At 35.9% G+C, this 20,268-nt stretch overlaps 1 non-coding gene across 1 annotated transcript; it reads right to left on the bottom strand.

The window, feature by feature from the left end:
* Window positions 1-11,840: 11,840 nt before the first annotated feature.
* Window positions 11,841-11,980, bottom strand: LOC122235182. The gene has a single exon (XR_006213312.1). It is a non-coding gene; the product is annotated as a U4 spliceosomal RNA (small nuclear RNA).
* Window positions 11,981-20,268: the final 8,288 nt, after the last annotated feature.

The raw sequence follows: 20,268 nt of genomic DNA, 5'->3' as shown, positions 1-20,268 counted from the left end.
ATATATTCGATTGAATAATGTCAGGAATTCATAACTTTTATCACAGCCTCTTATCACCCTGCTCATTATTGTGCCTCATTATCAGCAAACGTGTAGATTAAAGTTGGGTATAACTGAAAACTGTTTAACATGACATTATTTGATGGAAATTTTACGTATATTTACTCTTCATCTGTATGGTTATAGGTAAGATATGGACTCTGCTTAGTGTTCAGGTAAAATTTCTGAAGAGGTCACTCTAGAGATGCCATGGATCATTTTATAGAAGCAATCAATTCCTAGCTTTTAGTGAAGCCACCTTTCAGAGGGTCACCAAACAAGCCTTGTTTTAAATTTGGTGGGTTTTGCTGAATTGTATGTTTCAAATAAGTTAATTCCACCATATGCCTATTATACCTCAATAAACTTGATTCAAAAGGGAAAACACATACAAAGATCCTGAAAATTAGGTGGAAGTAAAGAACGAACCAAATACCGGAAAAAGAGATTTACTTACATCTAACAAAAATGATATTTTAATGAATTGTTTTCTGTTGTGGAAACTGAGTCCGTGTAGCCTAATCTATTTCTACCTTCTGTACATCTTACTCATCATATGACTTCCATGTTTTTCTTACAGAAAAACAAAGTTGAATTGAAGCTTATATTCAGGAGTGAAACAACTACTTTTGTCGCTGAATATTAATTTTTTTAAATGTAGCAACCAGGTAGTTGAAATCTGAATGATTTGGAAGGAGATAGTTAAAAGAAAGATCATTTTTATAAGGTCTTTTTTTAAGTAGCCTTAGAACAATAATATGGGAAAGCATACATTTTCTCAATCCTCTCTATTTATGTGAGTTAAACCCGTTCATGCAAATGTCACATGCTACCAAGCACTGTTCTTATATATAAGGCAGTATTCAGTACACATAATGTTAGCTCCTTCCATTCTCTGTTAACATCCGCAGAGCATAAATTGGTAATTGTGTGGTAACTATGCAATTAACTCATGACACCACTGTACCTTTTCATTAGCGTCACCAAGAGTGGTATTACCCTCTCAGTGACCTCAGAGTAAGTGATAACATCCTTAGCTGTTAAAGTAAAAAAAGAGAATTAAGAGAATTTAGTGTTGTGAAGGGTGATGGAGTGACAGCCTTGGAGACTGGAGCCCTTTTTATCTATCTCAGCACAAATAGTGAAAATGCAAACCTCTCTAAGCAGCCTCATTAGTACATCTCACCTCTTTTCTCTAAGAACAGAGGATTTCTTACTTATTCTTTTACTTGCTAAGACGACTTGCAGAGTTACCTATTGAGTTCACAATTTTTTTTTCATGAAGGTTAATGGCTGTGGGAGCCCTCCCAGTGGCTCTGGTTCATTTGTCCTGCTTCCAGACGGAAGCACTGACAAATACACTTGCTATGTCTGTTCTTAAAGCATGACTTTGGAAATCCTTATCATTAATTCTCATTTATTAAGTGTCTACTTGAGGTGTAAACAAAAACTACTAAACACTAAATTACCTTTACATTAAAAAAGAAAAAGAAAAAAGGGGGTGTCTGGCTGGCTCAGTAGGTAGAGCGTGTGACTGTTAATCTTAGGGTTGTGAACTTGAGCCCCATGTTGGGCACAAAGATTAGTTAAAAAATTACTTTTACAAAAAGTTCATTCAATGTTGGTCGGGCTTTTGCTTTTTAGGTTCATGTCCTTATTGAAAATCAAATTGAAAACCGATTACATATTCAATAGTGTAGCCTTTCTTGAACTATGGGACAATGGAGAAGGGAACTTATACTAGAGGGGGGTTGTATATCTTAGCGATTAAAAACAAGGGCTTAGGAATCAAATTCAGCTGGATTTGGGTCCAGATGTCCACATTACTGTTTAATGAGAGCATATAAAAAACCCCCAAAATATTAGGAAATGTTTCCCTGAGTTATTTGGATATGAAAGAGATTAGAGTGATCTAGGCATAGGGAAAAACATTCTAGAAAGAAAGACTGAGAAACTTGCACATGAAAAGGCCCTATCATGAGACAGAGAGAGCCTAGTATACCTATGAGTTCTAAATGTGTGTATGGTGTGTGTGTGTGTGTGTGTGTGTGTGTGTGTGTTGTGTGAATGTGAAGAGGGGGAAGTGAGGAATGCAAAGTATAATCGAAGGATTTTAATAAAATATGCGCTTTTGAAAAATCACACCAATTGCAGTACAAATAACAGGGCGAGAATCTATGTGGATGATCAGTTAAAAGGCTATTGCAAGATTTCAGGCAAGAAATGAAAGCAGTTTTTACTGGGGTCTGGCAGTGGGGATAGAAAGATGGATACAGATTCAAGACCTATTTAGGAGACAAAGCTAATGGGACTTGGATATTGGGAAGTGGGGAGAGGGAATAGCATAGAGGTCTCCAAGGTTTTGGCTTGCAGGACTAGATAGTTTTTTATTCACATGGAGGATGCTAAAGAAAACCAGGTTTGTGTGAGAAGACCTGAGATTGATCAAGGTGACCTTCAGATGTCTAAGAGTAGATTATGAGTCCATAGCACCTGTGTCTACCCTCTGAGTAACTTGCATCTACTTTTGTGTCTTCCCATATTTTCCACAGTGAAGCCAGAACCATTTTATAAAATCCCAAATTTGATTACCACACTTTTCCTCCTGCTTAAAACTCTTAAATTACTTCTCACTGCACTTAAGATTTAAAAAAAAAAAAGTTAACAATCTAAAAAGCCTGTCTGATCTGTTCTCTGCTTCTTGTGTGGGTATTAGATTATGGCACTCTTCCCCTTACTCATTAGACATCCTTTATATTGGGTTTGTTTTAGTTTCTTGAAAGCATTGTGATCTATAGCTGACATGGCTGAACAATCTTGGCTTATTGATCTTCTACCCATCCTTCAGGTATCAGCTCAAACTTCTTCAAGGAAATATTTTCTGCTCTATGTTCTCTTGGCCCTTCTGATTTTGTTTTATAGTGCTTATTATTGTTTGTAGATTTGTAACCGTGAGACTGTTAAACTTCAGAGTCTTTACAGAAGCTTGTATTTGGGTTGGTAGGATATCACAGTTTATTTGGATGCTGTAGTAGGCAAAATATTGGTCCCCCAAAGACTTCTATGCCCAAACCTGGAAGCTGCGAACATGTTATTTTACATAGCAAAATGGACTGTGTAAATTAAGTCAGTTAAGGGCCTTGAGATGGGGAGATTATCTTGGATTGAATGGACCCTATCTAATCCATGAGTCCTAAAAATGGATAACCTTTTCTGCTCAGAGAAAGAGGTATGGTGACAGAAACAGGTCCAAAGGATGCTACTTTGCTGATGGAGAAAAAGGGACACAAACCAGGAATGTAGGCAGCCTCTAGAGTCTGGAAAAGACAACAAAATAGATTCTCCTCTGGAGCTTCCTTAGAAGAATGTAGCCCTGGTGCACCTTAATTTGGACCCAGTGAGACCTGTGTTGGACTTGTAATCTACTGAATTATAAGAGAGTAAATGTGTGTTGCTTAAGCCAGGAAGTTTGTGGTAATTTGTTACAGTAGGAATAGAAAACTAATACAGATGCAATTGTGAATTACATTTGCAGTACAACTAATTCCATGTATAGTTCTGGTCCATAGGTTTCTAACTGAAAAATTACATTGTTTGATCATGATGCCAAATCTCATGAAAACATATTAGTTTAAATTATCAATACAAAAAAATTATCTTTAACCTTACCTTCTTAGTTGAATTCACAGTGGCATTCATAACAACATCAAATGTTTCACTTCAGAAAAAATAAACTTTCAAAGCTCTCCGATTCTATAAATTGTATGAAGGAATTATGGTTATTATTAAAATTGGCTTATACAATGATTACCCATAGTTCTAATATAAAAGAGTTGAAATTGATTCAGAATAACATTTTTTTTTAAATGTTTATTTTTTGAGAGAGAGAGACACACACAGAGTGCAAGCTGGGGAGAGGCAGAGAGAGGGAGACACAGAACCTGAAGCAGGCTCCAGGCTCTGAGCCATTAGCACAGAGCCAGACCCAGGGCTTGAACTCACTCACCATGAGATCATGAGCTGAGCTGAAGTCGGATGCTTAACTGACTGAGCCACCCAGGGACTGAACCACCCAGGTACTCCCAGATTTTTGATCCATAAGAAAAGTCATGCATCACAGTGTGATAGGTAAATGTACCTTCTGCAGCCACACTCGTTCAGTCTTTGTCTTCAAGCATGATCTTTTTAACTTAACTGCTGCTTTTTGAAATAGTTGTTAATGCTTTTTTTAAAAAAAAATTGTTTTTTAACGTTTTATTTTATTTTTGAGACAGGGAGAGACAGCATGAATGGGGGAAGTCAGAGAGAGAGGGAGACACAGAATCTGAAACAGACACAGAATCCGAAACAGGCTGTGCTGACAGCTCAGAGCCCGACGCGGGGCTCGAACTCACGGACCGCGAGATCATGACCTGAGCCGAAGTCGGCCACTTAACCGACTGAGCCACCCAGGCGCCCCTGTTAATGCTTTTTGATCAGGTTTGTTTCTTCTGTTTTTTATGAGGTTAGTAATATCATTATACTCCTACCGTAGATGATAGGGTCAGCAAATATTTTAGACCAGTTATATATTTATCATCAATTGTCCTGAGAAACAAATTTCAGTACTAAATTTTTTGACAATTATGATTTTTTTGCTTTCTTGTTGCCAAAAGTGTTTATTGTAAAAGGAAACAGTTTATTTTATGACATATTTTATAACATTATTGTTCACCTTCTATTTCACATTTCATGTAGGCCTAACCTATAAGCCCCCTTGTTTCACACTGGCCGCAGTGACTTGTGCCCTATGGAACAACTGGCTGGAACATCAAGTGGCCACCAGGGAGAGGAGGGGACAAAAAAGTGAACTGATGGCCCCACCATCACTAAGACCAGAAGAATTAATTGTTCTTAGCCATTTGTGTCCATCTGTGTGTCATGCAGAAGTTATACTCAAATCTCCCTGGGCCTCTGTCCCTCAACTATCCTTTAACCAGATTCCTGTGACTCTATTTTGGTTGAATTTCTGAGGAAACTTTGTCCTTTGTCTTCTTCAAAACTGAGAAATTTTGTCACAAAACACCACTTCACTAATATCCATTTCCTCCCACAAAGCATTTCCACCCCCGACGCAAACAGGCCTCTCAACGCTCCTCTTGCCTACAGTCCTTACAGGCCTGGGCATGTCTGCTTTCACATTTGAAGAGCTTAGGGCCTTGCTCTGGAACTGCTGCTGTCTGCTTTTCTTCAGCTCTCTGTGTTCCTAAATAATTTCCCACAATAATGGAAACTCACAAAAGACAAAGTTTAAAACCTAAAGTAACTGCCGCTGATTATCTGTTTTCTTGAAACAAATTTGCTTTGCAAATGTATTAGATGTGACTCTCAGTCCACAAAACCAGTTGTACTGGAAATGGAAATTTATATTTTGATAGCAAACAATGTGTTTTTAAGTTTCCAGTCTCTGTGAGAGAAAATGAGCCTTAGTCAACTCCAGGTGATCTTAGTTAATTCAGGATCCTTCCTCAATCCTTCACCTTCACCTCATCAAAATTCTCAGTGGCTTTCTTAACACCAAACGCTGAACAGTAAAGAGTACCTAGTATCCATCTGTCCCTGCTGGCTTCTCCTAAGTTGCCTGTGGTCCCTGAAAATTCTTGGTCCTTGACCTACCAGCTGTTGTGTCACTGTTCCTGGGTCCTGACTGCAGGCTTTCTCTAGAATCACTTCTCTTGGCTACTTCCACACTTCTCTCAGGGGCACAAGGTCCATTTGGATCTCACTCTGGGCCATGCCACTCTAGGGCTGCCTCAGACTCATATATGAATAGATACACGACCTTTTCTTCTGCCTGTACTCCCTACTGACCAAGGGAAATTCTGGGCTTCAAGTCTTCCTGAAGGGAATCAGATATGGCCAGTCAATACACCCCACCCAAAAAACTTGTGGTCTAAATGGTGCAAAGAGAAATAAGCCACTACCAGGGGCCATGCTTGGGCCTCAAGAAGAACCATACTTTTAAGTCAGAAATCGGGCTAAACTTTACTAGCCTGCATTACAATAAAAACAGCTGCTAACTATCTGTGAGTCTTTATGTATTAGGAAATTAAATGTTTTCTGTGCTGGAATTCAAGAATAAGGCCAACTGTGTTCTTTTATCACTGTCATATTGTTTTGTGATCTTGTTCCTCTGTATTTGGAAACAAAAATGTTATCTTTTTCTTAACTGATTTGAGTTTTTACAGAAGTGATTTACAGACTGAAGAATTATGTGACCTGAATTTGTTTGTTTTTATTTTGTAATTAAATAATTTTTTTAATGTTTATTTATTTTGAGAGAGAGAGAGAGACAGACAAAGCACGAGCAGGGGAGGGGCAGAGAGAGAGGGAGACACAGAATCTGAAGCAGGCTCCAGGCTCTGAGCTGTCAGCACAGAGCCCAACGCAGGGCTTAAACCCATGAACTGTGAGATCATGACCTGAGCTGAAGTTGGAAGCTCAACTGACTGAGCCACCCAGGTGCCTCAATTTTTTAATTTGTAAATGTTTACTTATTTCTGAGAGAGACAGAGAGAGATAAGAGAGAGAGAGAGAGAGAGAGAGAGAGAGAGAATATAAGTAGGGGAAGGGGAGAAAGAGAGAGACAGAATCTGAATCAGGCTCTGGGCTGTGAGCTGTTAACACAGAGGCTGACATGGGGCTCGACCTCGGGAACCATGAGATCATGACCTGAGCCGAAGTCGGGTGCTTAACCAACTGAGCCACCCAGGAGCCCCTGTTTGTTTGTTTTTAAGGTTTCTTTGTTTTTGATAATTTCTACACTCAACATGGGGCTAAAACTTATGACCCTAAAATCAAGAGTTGCATGTTCTTCCAACTGAGCCAGCCAGGTGCCCCATGTGACCCAAATTTGAAATCATGAGGTGTAGAAGAGAGTGATGCATGGTAGTTAGTGAGAAATGGATTTGCTTGATTTAGTTATGCCATGTTGGAAGTGTATCCAGTGTATTAGCAAGGCCACAGACGTAGAGTATAGCTGTCATGAATACAGAAAACTTATGTCTCCATCTTCCTCTTAGTAAGGGCAGACCAGTTAAAACCACATTACATAGGGCTAGTACCTGGGTTCTAGTCTCCGCTATGTACTGCTGCTCTAATATTGGCTCTCTAATAATGGCTCTCCTGCCTTATAACTTTCATGGGCTCTGGTAATAAGTTTAATTGAGAAAAGGACCCTAACACAGATGCTTTCTCAGGGAAATAGATATATTCTTTGTTCTATTTCAGGTAATACAGGCAAGGTAGACTTTGGTCATTTTTTGAAAGAATTCTTTTATTTTCAATTATTTATATGCTGTCTTTTTCTCCAAAGAATTGAAGATGAACTTCAGAAGGATCTAAATTATTGTTCCAGCCTGAAAGGTGTAAGAAGAGAAATATCTGGTCCCCCTATATTGAAGATATATTTACAGAAGCCAGCAGAGTTTCCCATCTTTCCTCTCCTGATTATACACTTCTAGTGGCATAAATTCACCTGTCTATTAAGGAGCCAGGGTTATGACATTAATCCTCTTCTTTTCCAGATCTCTCGGAGGATGGTAAAGATCTGGCATCTGTAACAGTAAATATAAGAATGCATGTTTTGCAGGCATTATGCTTTTTTCCCAAACTACTTTCAAAGTAGTAACAAAACACATCCTATTGAAAGTTCCTGACATTTATTCTGACTCCTTACTATTCACAAATATTAGCTTAAAGACTGTATGTTCAGAACTATGATCAGTACTATACAGACTTAAAGAGAAGCAGAAGGCATGCTGTTTTCTTGGAAAAATATAGAACCTAATTGAGACAGCTAAGACATATTTGTAAAAAATTTTTTAAATGTTTATTTATTTCTGAGACAGAGAGAGACAGAGCATGAGTAGAGGAGGGGCAGAGAGAGAGGGAGACACAGAATCCGAAGCAGGCTCCAGGCTCAGAGCTGTCAGCATACAGCCCGACACGGGGCTCGAACTCACAAACCTTGAGATCATGACCTGAGCCGAAGTCAGTCGTTCAACTGACTGAGCCACCCCGACAGCTAAGACATATTTGTGAGAAGTGACTAAGGGAGATAAACATCCCATTATTCTGTGATTTCAAATTAATGATCAAATTTCTACTTTGGAGCAGTACAAAAACAAATAAGCAGAGTAGGATCAGTCAAAGGAGAGGCTAGTAAAGGCTAGAATTCCACAGATCACTAAGATTATGAAGGAAGGGTTATAAGTTATGCCTAGAATTACACATAAGACTTGGGGAGACAGCAAAAATTATCCCAGCTCTACAACTAACATAAATATATTTTCCTATGCTCTACCACTGATTGATATGAATCTTAAACTGTTTGAATTCAACATTTTTACATCATCCTGTAAACATTCTATCATTCTCTGATTTTCTTTCTTGGGGCACCTGGGTGGTTCAGTCGGCAAAGTGTCTGTTTTTGGCTCAGGTCATGATCTTGTGGCTCGTGGTTCAAACCCCTCATTGGGCTCTGTGCTGACAGCTTGGCGCCTGGAGCCTGCTTCAGATTCTGTCTCTGTCTCTGTCTCTGTCTCTGTCTCTCCCCCACTCATGCTTTGTTTCTTTCTCAAAAATAAATATACCTCACCAATGTTAAAAAAAAACGGTATAAAAAACAAGATCATTTCAATTCAGTCCAAATATAACTGCAAAACAAAACAAAATTTCTTATAAGTATCTTTTAAAACTATCGCATTAATCAATAAACTTAGGCCATACATATTTCCTATGATCTCTCTCTTCAGAAGAGAAATAGGAAAAATAAGCCACTAAAGGATAAGCTATAGTTCCTGCTTTCCAAGAGCTTGTTGTTATTTCCATCTGCCAAGAAATCCTCCTCTTTTCTGGGTAATATCAGAACATCCCCACATGTAACTCCCACACACACATACAGACATTGGGGCCTACTTCACAGAACCCTACGTGTTCTGATAGGTGACGATGGGTTGCCAGTCAGAGTACTCTACCCTAGCCTATCCCATTCTCCAGCCGAAGAGAGGAACATAACTCAGGCTGGGCTAATGAGAGTTTTGTATCCGCTTGGTCATAGTGTGCGAGAGGTGGGGAAGTGATCCAAACTGGGACAATCCGAGTCTTTCCTTAAATTTCTACAGTAGATGGAAAATAGCTCTTTCCTTTAGAATCATAAACTGGTTAAGATATAAACCCAGACAAGTTACCTACTACTCTGGAATACCTGAGTCAAAAATATATAGAGTCTACACCAGTGATGGTGGTTGCGGGTGGAGAAAGCTGGAGGAAAAATAAGAGAGAGTGCTAATGCTATTTGAATTCCAAGCTCCAGCCTGTGTTACTGAAATACGCTCTACCCCTGTCTTTCTATGGTTTAGTTATGGAGAGCCAATACATTTACTTTTATATTTAAGCTTTTTGAGTTGGGTTTCTGTCACTTGCAACCAGAAGTTTCATAATACCGAATTCAAGAGGTGTGAAAGGATTACAGAATACGAGAATAATATATAACAAAATTCTATAATGAAAATTCAATAAAAGTTCATATGAATAAGGGATATGTGTGGGACAGAACCATAAAAGAAGGTATCATGCAGTACTAAATCCTGTTAAGAATTTTGAATAGAAGATTTTAATGGTAAAATGAAACAGAAGTCTCTTTTTTTTAATGAAAGAGAATTCTGTACTTATGTAAGTACACAAGCAAAGAAATGGAGGCAGAAAGACTATTTAAAATACACATACACATTTCAACTATATACATAACCTTTGGCTGAGAAGTTAGTTCATTTTATCAAATTACCTGAAAATTCATTAATATAAGTCTAATGTGGGACAGTAAGTCTTTGAAAAGACATTAAGGCTTTTAGAAGGTTATTGGTCACTGTACTATGGCATATATTAATGTGGTTATTTTAATTCCTCTTAAAATACAATTGAAGGAATGGGTGTTTTGATGAAGTGTCAAGAAGCCAAGAGAAACCGTGACAGTCTTGAGGAAGAAAAAGGAAGGAGAACTTGCCCTAATAATTATCAATACTTATCCTAAAGCTACATTGAGACATTGAGACACTGAAAATATTTGTGCAGCCATAGAAAGATAAGCAGACAACTTGGAATTATGCATTGATTTAAGCATATGTATTCTTTTTAAATTTTTAATAAATAGAATTCTCTAAATTTTTATTTTACCTCATTTAAACTTGGATCTACATGATGTTGTGTCTAATATGGAATGCAGATAAATGGCATTCCTCTTAGCATGTACAGCTGTGAGAAACCCTTGCTTCTATAGCAAGAACAATAAAACACAGACAAAATTAACAACAACGACAACAACAACAACAATGTCCCATGCAACTAGTAAAGAACATTGAATATAAGGAAAGTGAATTCAATGAATTGAATTCCAGACAAAATAAGCTCTCCATATGAAAGCAGAGAGCCATGGTGTCAGCTTCCATTACTGGAAGTGGGCATCTAGTCTAGATAGGAATGGACAGAGGAAGGCCCTGTCATTAAAAGAGAGCAGGATGAGAAGGAATCATCTAGGTCTTAGAAAAAAGGATGGGCCGGAAAGACAAAACAGAATCTGAAAAACCCCCAAATACAAAACAAATAGCACTAACAATTGTCCCCTGCCTTCTCCAATGTAAACGTAAATTTCATCCCTCACAAAAAAAAAACAGAAAAGAGAAAGGAAGGAAGGAAGGAAGAAAGGAAGGAAGGAAGGAAGGAAGGAAGGAAGGAAGGAAGGAAGAAAAAAGAAAAAAAAGAAAAAAAAGTGGCTTTGGAAAAAACCAGAATGAAATAACAGAACCACATTCAGTCATGGGTTGTTACATGTGTACCCAAGCCAAGGCTTATTTTATTCTGCTTTTTTCCAAAGCCACTTGGTTCAAAAATATCTGAAACTGCAGTCCAGCCTCAAATAATAATATGATTGGGGTCCCTGGGTGGCTTACTTGGTTAAGTGACCGACTTGATTTTGGCTCAGGCTATGATCTTGCAATTGTGAGATGGAGCCCCACATAGGGCCCCTGCTGAGTGTGGAGCCTGCTTGGGATTTCCTCCCTCCCTCTCTCTCTGCTCCTCCCCCACTTGCTTTCTCTCTCTCTCTCTCTCTCTCTCTCTCTGTCTGTCTTGCTCTCTCAAAATAAATAAATAAATAAGCTTTAAAATAATGATAATAATAATAACAATAATAATATGATCAAAATGGTAGCAACATGAAAGGTTGGATATTACTCTTATCATGGGCAAAGTCAATTGAATTTAAAGGTATAACCCAACCCCCATTCAACTCAATTTTAGGATGTATCTAAATAATTAGCCCTTCACCCTAAATGTCAGGCAGAGAAAAATGCTTGAATTTTCTGAGAAATACATAAAACTAAATAAAAGAAAATTGTATCTTAATCTCCACTGTTCTATACACAATGCCTAGTAACAAAAGTAACAAAAGAGTAAAGAAGCACAAAAATGTGACTTATAAACATGAAAACAATCCCTATTTCACAATGAAAAAAATATTACCAATATTACCCTACTCTTAGACATTTTTCAATAAGAGATATTTATTAAGCAGTAGAATGGGCATTTAGATTAGGAATATCTACTCCAGAATCTTCGCTCTCACCCATTTTTTTTTAAAAAGCACACACCACACACAAAAACAAATGCAACCCGTGTTTATCAGGATAGTAATAAGGGCATAAACCTTTTGATATACATCATTTATATCAACATTTTGGACAAAAATCTTCCTTTTTTCCCAGTCTCCCTAGAGACTATCAAAAATTGCCAATGTGTACTATATTTCAAGTCATCATCGTGGGGTATTGGGAAAAGCTTTCAATTAGCAAAAATCACGCCTCAGTAAACCTCATTGGCTACGATACTGCCACTCTGCAAAGCTTGGACAAAAATCTTAGGTAGGTGTAGGAAACAAATCTGAAAAAAACCCAAATACAAAACAATATGATTCATATGAATCATATATATGATTTCAGTTCTTCCCACACGTATTTGCATATTTTTTTTGTATCTTCAGAATTTGATACTTCTAAAGAAGAAATCTCAAGAGAAATTAAAAATATTTTGAACTATTTAAAAGTGAAAACACAGATTACCAACATTTGTGCGATGCAGTAAAAGCAGTGCTTAGAGAGAACTTTATAGCATTTAATGAATATATTAGAAAAATAGATTTAAAGTCATAATCTAACTCTCCATCTTTGAAGCTAGAATAATAGGGGAATGTTAAATTCACAGTAAGTAGAAGAAAATAAATTATAAGAATTAGAGTAGAAATCAATGAAATTAAAAACAGGAAATCAATAGAGAAAATGAGTAAAAACAAAAGCTTATTCATTGAAAAGATCAATTAAATTGATAACCCCCTAACCAGATTAAGAAGAAAGAGGACATAGATATCGATATCAATATTAATGAAAGAGAAGACATCACCATAGATCCTATGGATATGAAAAAAATAATAAAGGAATATTATGAATAACTCTATGCCCACAAATTTGTTAACCTAGATGAATGGAACATTTCCCTGAAAAACACAATCTGCCAAAACTGACAAAGGAAATAGACAATTTGAATAGGTCTATACCTATTAAAGGAATTGAATCAATAATTAAAACAGAAAGCATATCAGGTCCTGATGTGTTCACTGGTGAATTCTACCACATATTTAAGGAAGAAATTATACAATTTTTCTATATTCTATTTCATAAGATAGAAGCAGAAGAAATACGTCCTAACTCATTCTCTGAGGCAAGTATTACCCTAAAACCAAAACTGGACAAAGACATTACAAGAAGAGAAAACTACAGACCCAATGTCTCTCATGAACATAGATGCAAAATCCTCAACAAAATATTAGTAAATTCAACGCATTAACGCAAAAAATAATTATACACCATGACCAAGTAGGATTTATTCAAGGTATGCAAGGTTGGTTCAACATGAAAAAATCAATAAATGTGGGGGCACCTGGGTGGCTCAGTAGGTTAAGCATCTGACTTTGGCTCAGGTCATGATCTCATGGTTCATGGGTTTGAGCCCTGTGTTGGGACATGTGCTGACAGTTCAGAGCCTGCAGCCTGCTTTGGATTCTGTGTCTTCCTCTCTCTCCCCTCTCCCCTGTTAATGCTCTGTCTCTCTTTGTCTCTCAAAAATAAATAAACACTGAAAAAAATTTTTTTAAAAAGATCAGTAAATGTAATCCATCACATCAACAGGATAAAAATAAATAAATCCTATGATCATATCAACAGATGCAGAAAATGCATCTGACAAAATCCAATAGCCATTCATATTAAATACTGTCAGCAAAGTAGAATAGCAGGAGGCTTCCTCAACTTAATAAAGAATATATACAAAAACGCTACAGCTAACATCATACTTAATGTTGAGAAAATAAAAGTTTCCTGGTATGATCAAGAACAAGACAAGGAAGTCCCTTTATACCACTCCTTTCTAACACTGCAGTGTAAGTGTTAGATAATGCAATAAGACAAAAAGGGAAATAAAAGGTATGTATATTGGGAAGAAAGACATAAATCTATTTTTGTTTACAGGTAACATCATAATTTATGTAGAAAATCCTAAGGAATTAACAATAACAACAATAATAACAAACTCCAAGAACTAATAAGTATAGCAAAGTTACAGGTAACAAGGTTAATATACAAAAGTCAATCATTTTCATATATTCCAGCAATGAAGAAGTGAGATTTAAAATCAAAATATGGTTGGGGCGCCTGGGTGGCTCAGTCAGTTAAGCGTCCAGCTTTGGCTCAAGTCATGATTGCGGTTTGTGGGTTCAAGCCCTGCATCAGGCTCTGTGCTGACAGCTAGCTCAGAGCCTGGAGCCTGTCTTTGGATTCTGTGTCTCCCTCTCTCCCTCTTTCCTCCCATTCTCTGTCTCTGTCTCTGTCTCTGTCTCTCTCTCTCAAACATAAGTAAAACATTAAAAAAAAATTTTAATTTTAAATCAAAATATGGTGCTATTCACATTAGAACCTAAAAAAAAAAAAAAGAAAGAAAAGAAAAAGAAATGCTTAGGTATTAACCTAACAGAACATGGACAAGATCAATATGAGGAAAACTAAAAAATTCTGATGAAGAGACTACAAAAAACTGAATAAATGGATACACATTCCACATTCATGGATAGGAAGATTCAATATTACAATATGTCGGTTTTTTCTAACTTGAACTATAGACTCAATGCAATCCCAATTAGAATCTTAGAGTGTTATTTTGTAGATATCAGCAAACTTATTCTAAAGTGTAGATGGAGAGGAAACAGACCCAGAATAGCCAACAACAATACTGAAAGACAAGACCAAATTTGGAGGACACACGGTAGCAACTTCAAGACTTTAAAACTAAAGAATCAAGACAGTGTGGTATTGGCAAAATAGACAAACAGATCAATGAAACACAATAGAGCACTTAGGAATAGGTACACATATATATAGTCAACCGTTCTTTGACAAAGACACAAAGAAGCAGTGATAGTCTTTTCAACAGCGCTGGATAACCAGAGACTCATATGCAAAAAAACAAAAATCTAGACACAGACCTTACACCCATCACAAAAGTTAATGCAAAGTGGATCATAGACCTAAATATAAAATGCAAAACTATAAAACTCCTAGAAGAGAACATAAGAGAAAATCTATAGGGCTGCCTTTGGGTATGACAATGACTTTAGATACAATAACAAAGGCACAATTCATGAAAGAAAGAATTGATAAGTTGGACTTCACTGAAATTAAAAATGTTTGCTCTGTGAAAGATACTGTCAAGAGAATGAGAAGATAAGCCACAAATAGGAGAAAATATACACAAAAGACATATTTGATATAAGGCTATTATCCAAAATATACAATGAATTTTTAAAACTCAACAATAAGAAACAAACCACCCAGTTAAAAAATGAGCCGAAGACACATCACCAAGGAAGATGCACAGATGCATCAAGAAAAAAGATGCTTCATGTCATATGTCATTGGGGAAATGCAAATTAAAACAAGATACCACTGCACATCTATTCGAATGGCCAAAATCAAAAACAGTGAATGGATTAAATTGTGGTATATCCAGACAAGGGGATATATTTCAGCCGTAAAAAGCAATGAACTATCAAGCCATGAAAGACATGGAGGAAGTTTAAATACTTAATACTAAGTGGAAGAAGCTAATCTGAAAAGGCTGCAAGCTATATGGCATTCTGGAAAAGTCAAGCCTTGTGGAGACGGTAAAAAGATCAGCAATTGCCAGTGGTTGAGGGTGGGGGTTGGGAGGATGAAGAGGTGGAGCACAGAGGACTTTATGGCAATGAAAATATTTGGTATGATATTATAATGATGGATACATGTCATTATACCTTTGTCAGAACCATAAAACATACCATTAAATGTACAATACCGAAACTGAACCCTTAGGTAAACTATAGACTGAATGATTTGGTGTGTGTGTCAATATAAGTTCCTCAGTCCTAATGAATGTACCACTCTGGTGGAGGATGTTGACAATGGGGGAAGGCAGAGGGTATATGGGAAATCTCTGTACCTTCCTCTTAACTTTTCTGTGGCCTAACACATCTCTAAAAAATAAAATCTAAACAAATTAATGTTTCCATATTTTTCTTGGCTTGAGGATGAGAGGAGGACAAATTACACTGAGAAGTCTGACGTTGAGGAAACTAGTCTTGATCATCTTAGCTAAGTTCTACTTCTACTACAATGATTTTTAAAGTCACAGTTTTTTTAGTTTTGTGGGTTTTTTTTAACTCACCCTTGTAAGCTTTTTTTTCTTGTATTTGTTTTGAGAGAGACAGAGACAGCATGAATGGGGAGGGGCAGAGAGACAGGGAGACAGAGAATCCCAAGCAGGCTCCACACTGTCAGCACAGAGCCCCATGTGGGGCTCAAACTCATGAAACCCTGAGCTCATGACCTGAGCTGAAACCAAGAGTCAGACAGTTAACCGACGGAGCCACCCAGATGCACCCTAAAAGTCTCAAATTTTAATGAGAACTTGTTCACACTAACATTTCTGGATTGAAATGTTAGAATTGAAAAATAAGTGCTGATGATTGTTTTAATGTTTTCCTTAGTTATCAGAGTGATTGTATTCTAAATTGGTATCCTCACCTCACTATATTGCTTCTATAAGTTTTATTGACTGAAAAACTCACTATTCTTAAAATTGGCAATAAAATCATACAGGATAAAGATATTACACATTTGAAAATCAATTCTAAGCAGTTTTCACCTCAGTTATATGTGTAGATGAGCCTCCATATTTAAGTGAACATTACATTAACCTTCATAAGGAATGATGCCATAAAAGCCTAACAAAACACTGTTACCAATAGAATCATTGTGTTATGCAAATGAACTGATAACCTCATCTACTTGCTTTATTGAACAGTCCTTATATTTTAATATATTGAGAATATTGTTGCCTTTTGGGAAAATATACTACATGGATTATTTTTCATAATTTTAAATTTATTTTTCTTTCTTTCCTTTTTTATACAGGCATATAGCAAAACATTCTTTTAATAAATTTACATATATTTGTCTCTGCCTACAAAACCTCAGTTAGAATATTTATAATTTTTCTTCATTTAATCATGTTCATATTATATTATAAACTTGTTTTTATGCCACTGCTTAGAAACAACTATCTTAAAAACAAAGCCTTTTTTTTTAAAACACATATTCAGAATCTTTGAAAATTATGTAAATGATATATAGTATATGAAAGCAATACACAGGCTTTTTTTCCTGTAATTACCTTTATTTAGAGCTACATGAGGTCTTTCTCTGATTTTTTTATACTTCCATGAAGTTTAACAATGTTAGCGTAGGTTTATCTATTACTACACAGATATTTTTTGTGTTATTTATAAAACTTGGGCTATGCCTTCCATATGATTATGAGGCCTGATACTTAATAGTATATATATACATATTAAGTATAAGTATAAGCAATATAAGTAATAGTAAAAGTATAGTGTCTGTGTGTGTGTGTGTGTGTGTGTGTGTGTGTATATATATATATATATATATATATATATATAATAGTATATTGTATTGATTGAAAGATCCTATATATATAAGTAATACATATAGGTATTTATAAAAAGACAATGTAGAAAGTTATCTAACTTTAAGTGCTTAGTCTATGTGGGGATGATGTTTTAGAGAAGCTGTATCTTAACAATGTAACAATGAACTAATTTAGAATAAATAGCAAAGAACAATGATATTAGGATGGGAAAATCTTCACGCTTTGAAGAAAAATATAAAAACAAATATAAATTTAGAAGTAATTAAAATGTTTTAGATTATATTTAGAATCATACAAATACTTAGAATAATTTATTATCTTTAATATAACAATTTTCAAATATTGATGGGAAGATTCAGATGTATTTCCCTAAGAAGCCACCAGATGGCTATGTGGGGCCTTTCTTGGTTTTAAAGTTCAGTGTTTTGGTTTTTTTTTTTCCTTCCACAAAACCAAAGATTTAAGCAATTCCTTACATAATTTTTATGGAGTTTTGAAATAACTTAAGTGTGATGCTATAATGGATATGAATGCAATTATGTATGTGTGTTTGTTTCTTCTGATTTTATTGTAAGTATCAGACTAATGTGATGAATTTTAAAGAATGTCCAAATCACAAAACTTTGAACATTTAAATATTAACTCTCTTCTGGTCCAAACTTTTGATTTTATAGGTTAAGAACTTGAGATCTAAGTGATAAACATTTCTCCATCTTTTGGGCTTTATTTTCACTGGCAAAATCTAAGTACAATATTCGCATAATTAAAATAAATAAAATAAAATAAAAGCACACCTTTATTTTCCAAAAATAACATTCATTTCGATATATTTTTTTCTGAAATATTTCCAAGCCATTTATGTTAGTTTGTTTTGGTTATAGTTTTAAGTATAACTTACATTTTTATATTTAAAATTGTAACCAATAATACTGAAACGATTTAGCATAATCAGCCTTTACTATCATTTTGTGTGGGAGAGCATAGTTGTGCATATTCACAATTGTGGGATTTTCCTCAGAATGAACAAGTTGCCCTATTCCTCCAAAAATGCAACTGTTAACCTGGGAATGTTAATATTACCCTGCTACAGTCCCATAGTCAAAAATGGAAGCAGAGTTTGAGGAGTTCCTAGGAAAGTCTGGGTAATGCCATTTTAGTGGTGTCAGAATTTATATACAACTCAGACATGTTAAAATGTGGTATGATTTATTTTCTGTATCTGATTTCACCTTGCTCACTGATTAAGGAGAGAAAAAAAGAGAAAAGCAAAATCAAACCTTAGTCTGAGTATGCCAATATTTATTCCTGTTGTCAGTGTCTTTTGGATGGACATTTCAAATTTCTTCTGATCTGGAAGGGTCTTTTCTTTCTCTTGTCTGTACGAATATTGTAGGATACAATGGAGGGCAAACAGTACCTGTCCTGCGAGTTGGGAAAGAAAAGTCTTCTAGTTCAGTCCATGCTGTCTCATGGTGATGTCCTGGTGACTTCATATCACTGGTATCCTGCAATAGGGCCACTCTGGAAGTCATGGTCCACCAGGATTCTCATCATGTCCATATTTCCTCTCTAATCCCTTAAGAACCAATATGTGTGCCACACAGACTATGGGGAACTGGCCCAAGCTTGAAATTTCTACTTTCATCCTGCTTTGGAAGAACCATGATGCTATGATATGCCCTATAACATTGTTTCCACTCAGCTTTTTAAATAGGAAGCCAGGCACAAAAAGGGCCTTTACTTTCAATCCCCATCACCTTCTTTGGGCTTTATTATTTCTTATCAGAACGTCCTACCTTGTCTTTCAGGGTTTAGCTGAGTGGTTGAGTGAAGGGAAAGTTGATTCTGCACATGATGTCTTCTCTTCCAAATCTTTCCAATCCCATCCCAACACCAAAGGACTGTCCTTTCCCTTTGAATGGCAGGGACTTATTTTTTACATGGCTCCAGCCTCTCTTCTGTGTCTTTCATAGAAAACCCCTAAGCTCAAACTTTCAAACTTTGCTCTGGCTTTGCAAAGGGGTGTTTTGTGAACTGGAAATAATATATTCTTTCTATTTTATTTTTGAAACAAGATTTTATTTTTCAAAAGTTTCATTTATCTGTGAAAGCATACTTAAAAAGCTTGATACTCAAAGTTGAAGAATGGTCTTTGTTTTAAGCTCTGTTCACCTTACCTCTGTAAAATGAAAAATTAAAGAATTAAATTGATAAGGGGACGTGAAAAACAGGAATCTGTAGTGAAAAAAAAAACCACATTGATTTCATATCTCAAATATATCATAACAAATAATTCTAAATTAGTACAGAACCACAAAAAAAAAAAATTTAAACAGCAAGAACAATCTTGAGAAAGAAGAACAAAGCAGAGGGATTACAATCAGAGATTTCAAAATATACTACAAAGCTATAGCAATTAAACTAGTGTGGTACTGGCACAGAAAGAGACACATAGATCACTAGAACAGGAAAGAGACCCCAGAAACAAGCCCATGCTATATGGTCAATTAATCTCCAACAGAGGAGGATGAATATACAATGGGGGAAAGACAGTCTCTTCAACAAATGGTGTTGAGAAACTGAACAGCTACATGCAAAAGAATGAAACTGGACCACTTTCTTACTCCATACATAAAAATAAACTCAAAATGAACTAAAGAAAGAGCTAAATGCAAGGGCTAAAGCTATAAATCTCCTTAAAGAAAACATAGGCAGTAATCTCTTAGACATTGGCCTTAGCGACATGCTTCTAGATATGTCTCTTCAGGCAAGAGAAACAAAAGCAAAAATAAGCTATTGGGACTACACCAAAATAAAAAAGATTTTGCATAGCAGAAGAAACCATCAACAAAACTAAGAGGCAACTTACTGAACTGGAGAAGATATTTGCAAACAATATATCCAATAAGGGGTTAATGTAAAAAAACTATATATAAAGAACTAAAAAAAACTCATCACCAAAAAAAAACCCAAAAAACAAAAAACAAAGACTCCACAAATAATCCAATTAATGTCTCAAATATACTGTCACTGTTTCATTACTGACTTAAGTGATAAAAATTCTCATGTTTAGTCACTGTGTTCCTGATATTGCGCCATAAT

The sequence above is a fragment of the Panthera tigris genome, chromosome F2 (assembly GCF_018350195.1).
Source record: "Panthera tigris isolate Pti1 chromosome F2, P.tigris_Pti1_mat1.1, whole genome shotgun sequence".
NCBI classification, from domain to species: Eukaryota; Metazoa; Chordata; class Mammalia; order Carnivora; family Felidae; genus Panthera; species Panthera tigris.
The sequence above is the reverse complement of the archived record's forward strand: the minus strand, read 5'-3'. Positions and strand labels throughout refer to the sequence as shown.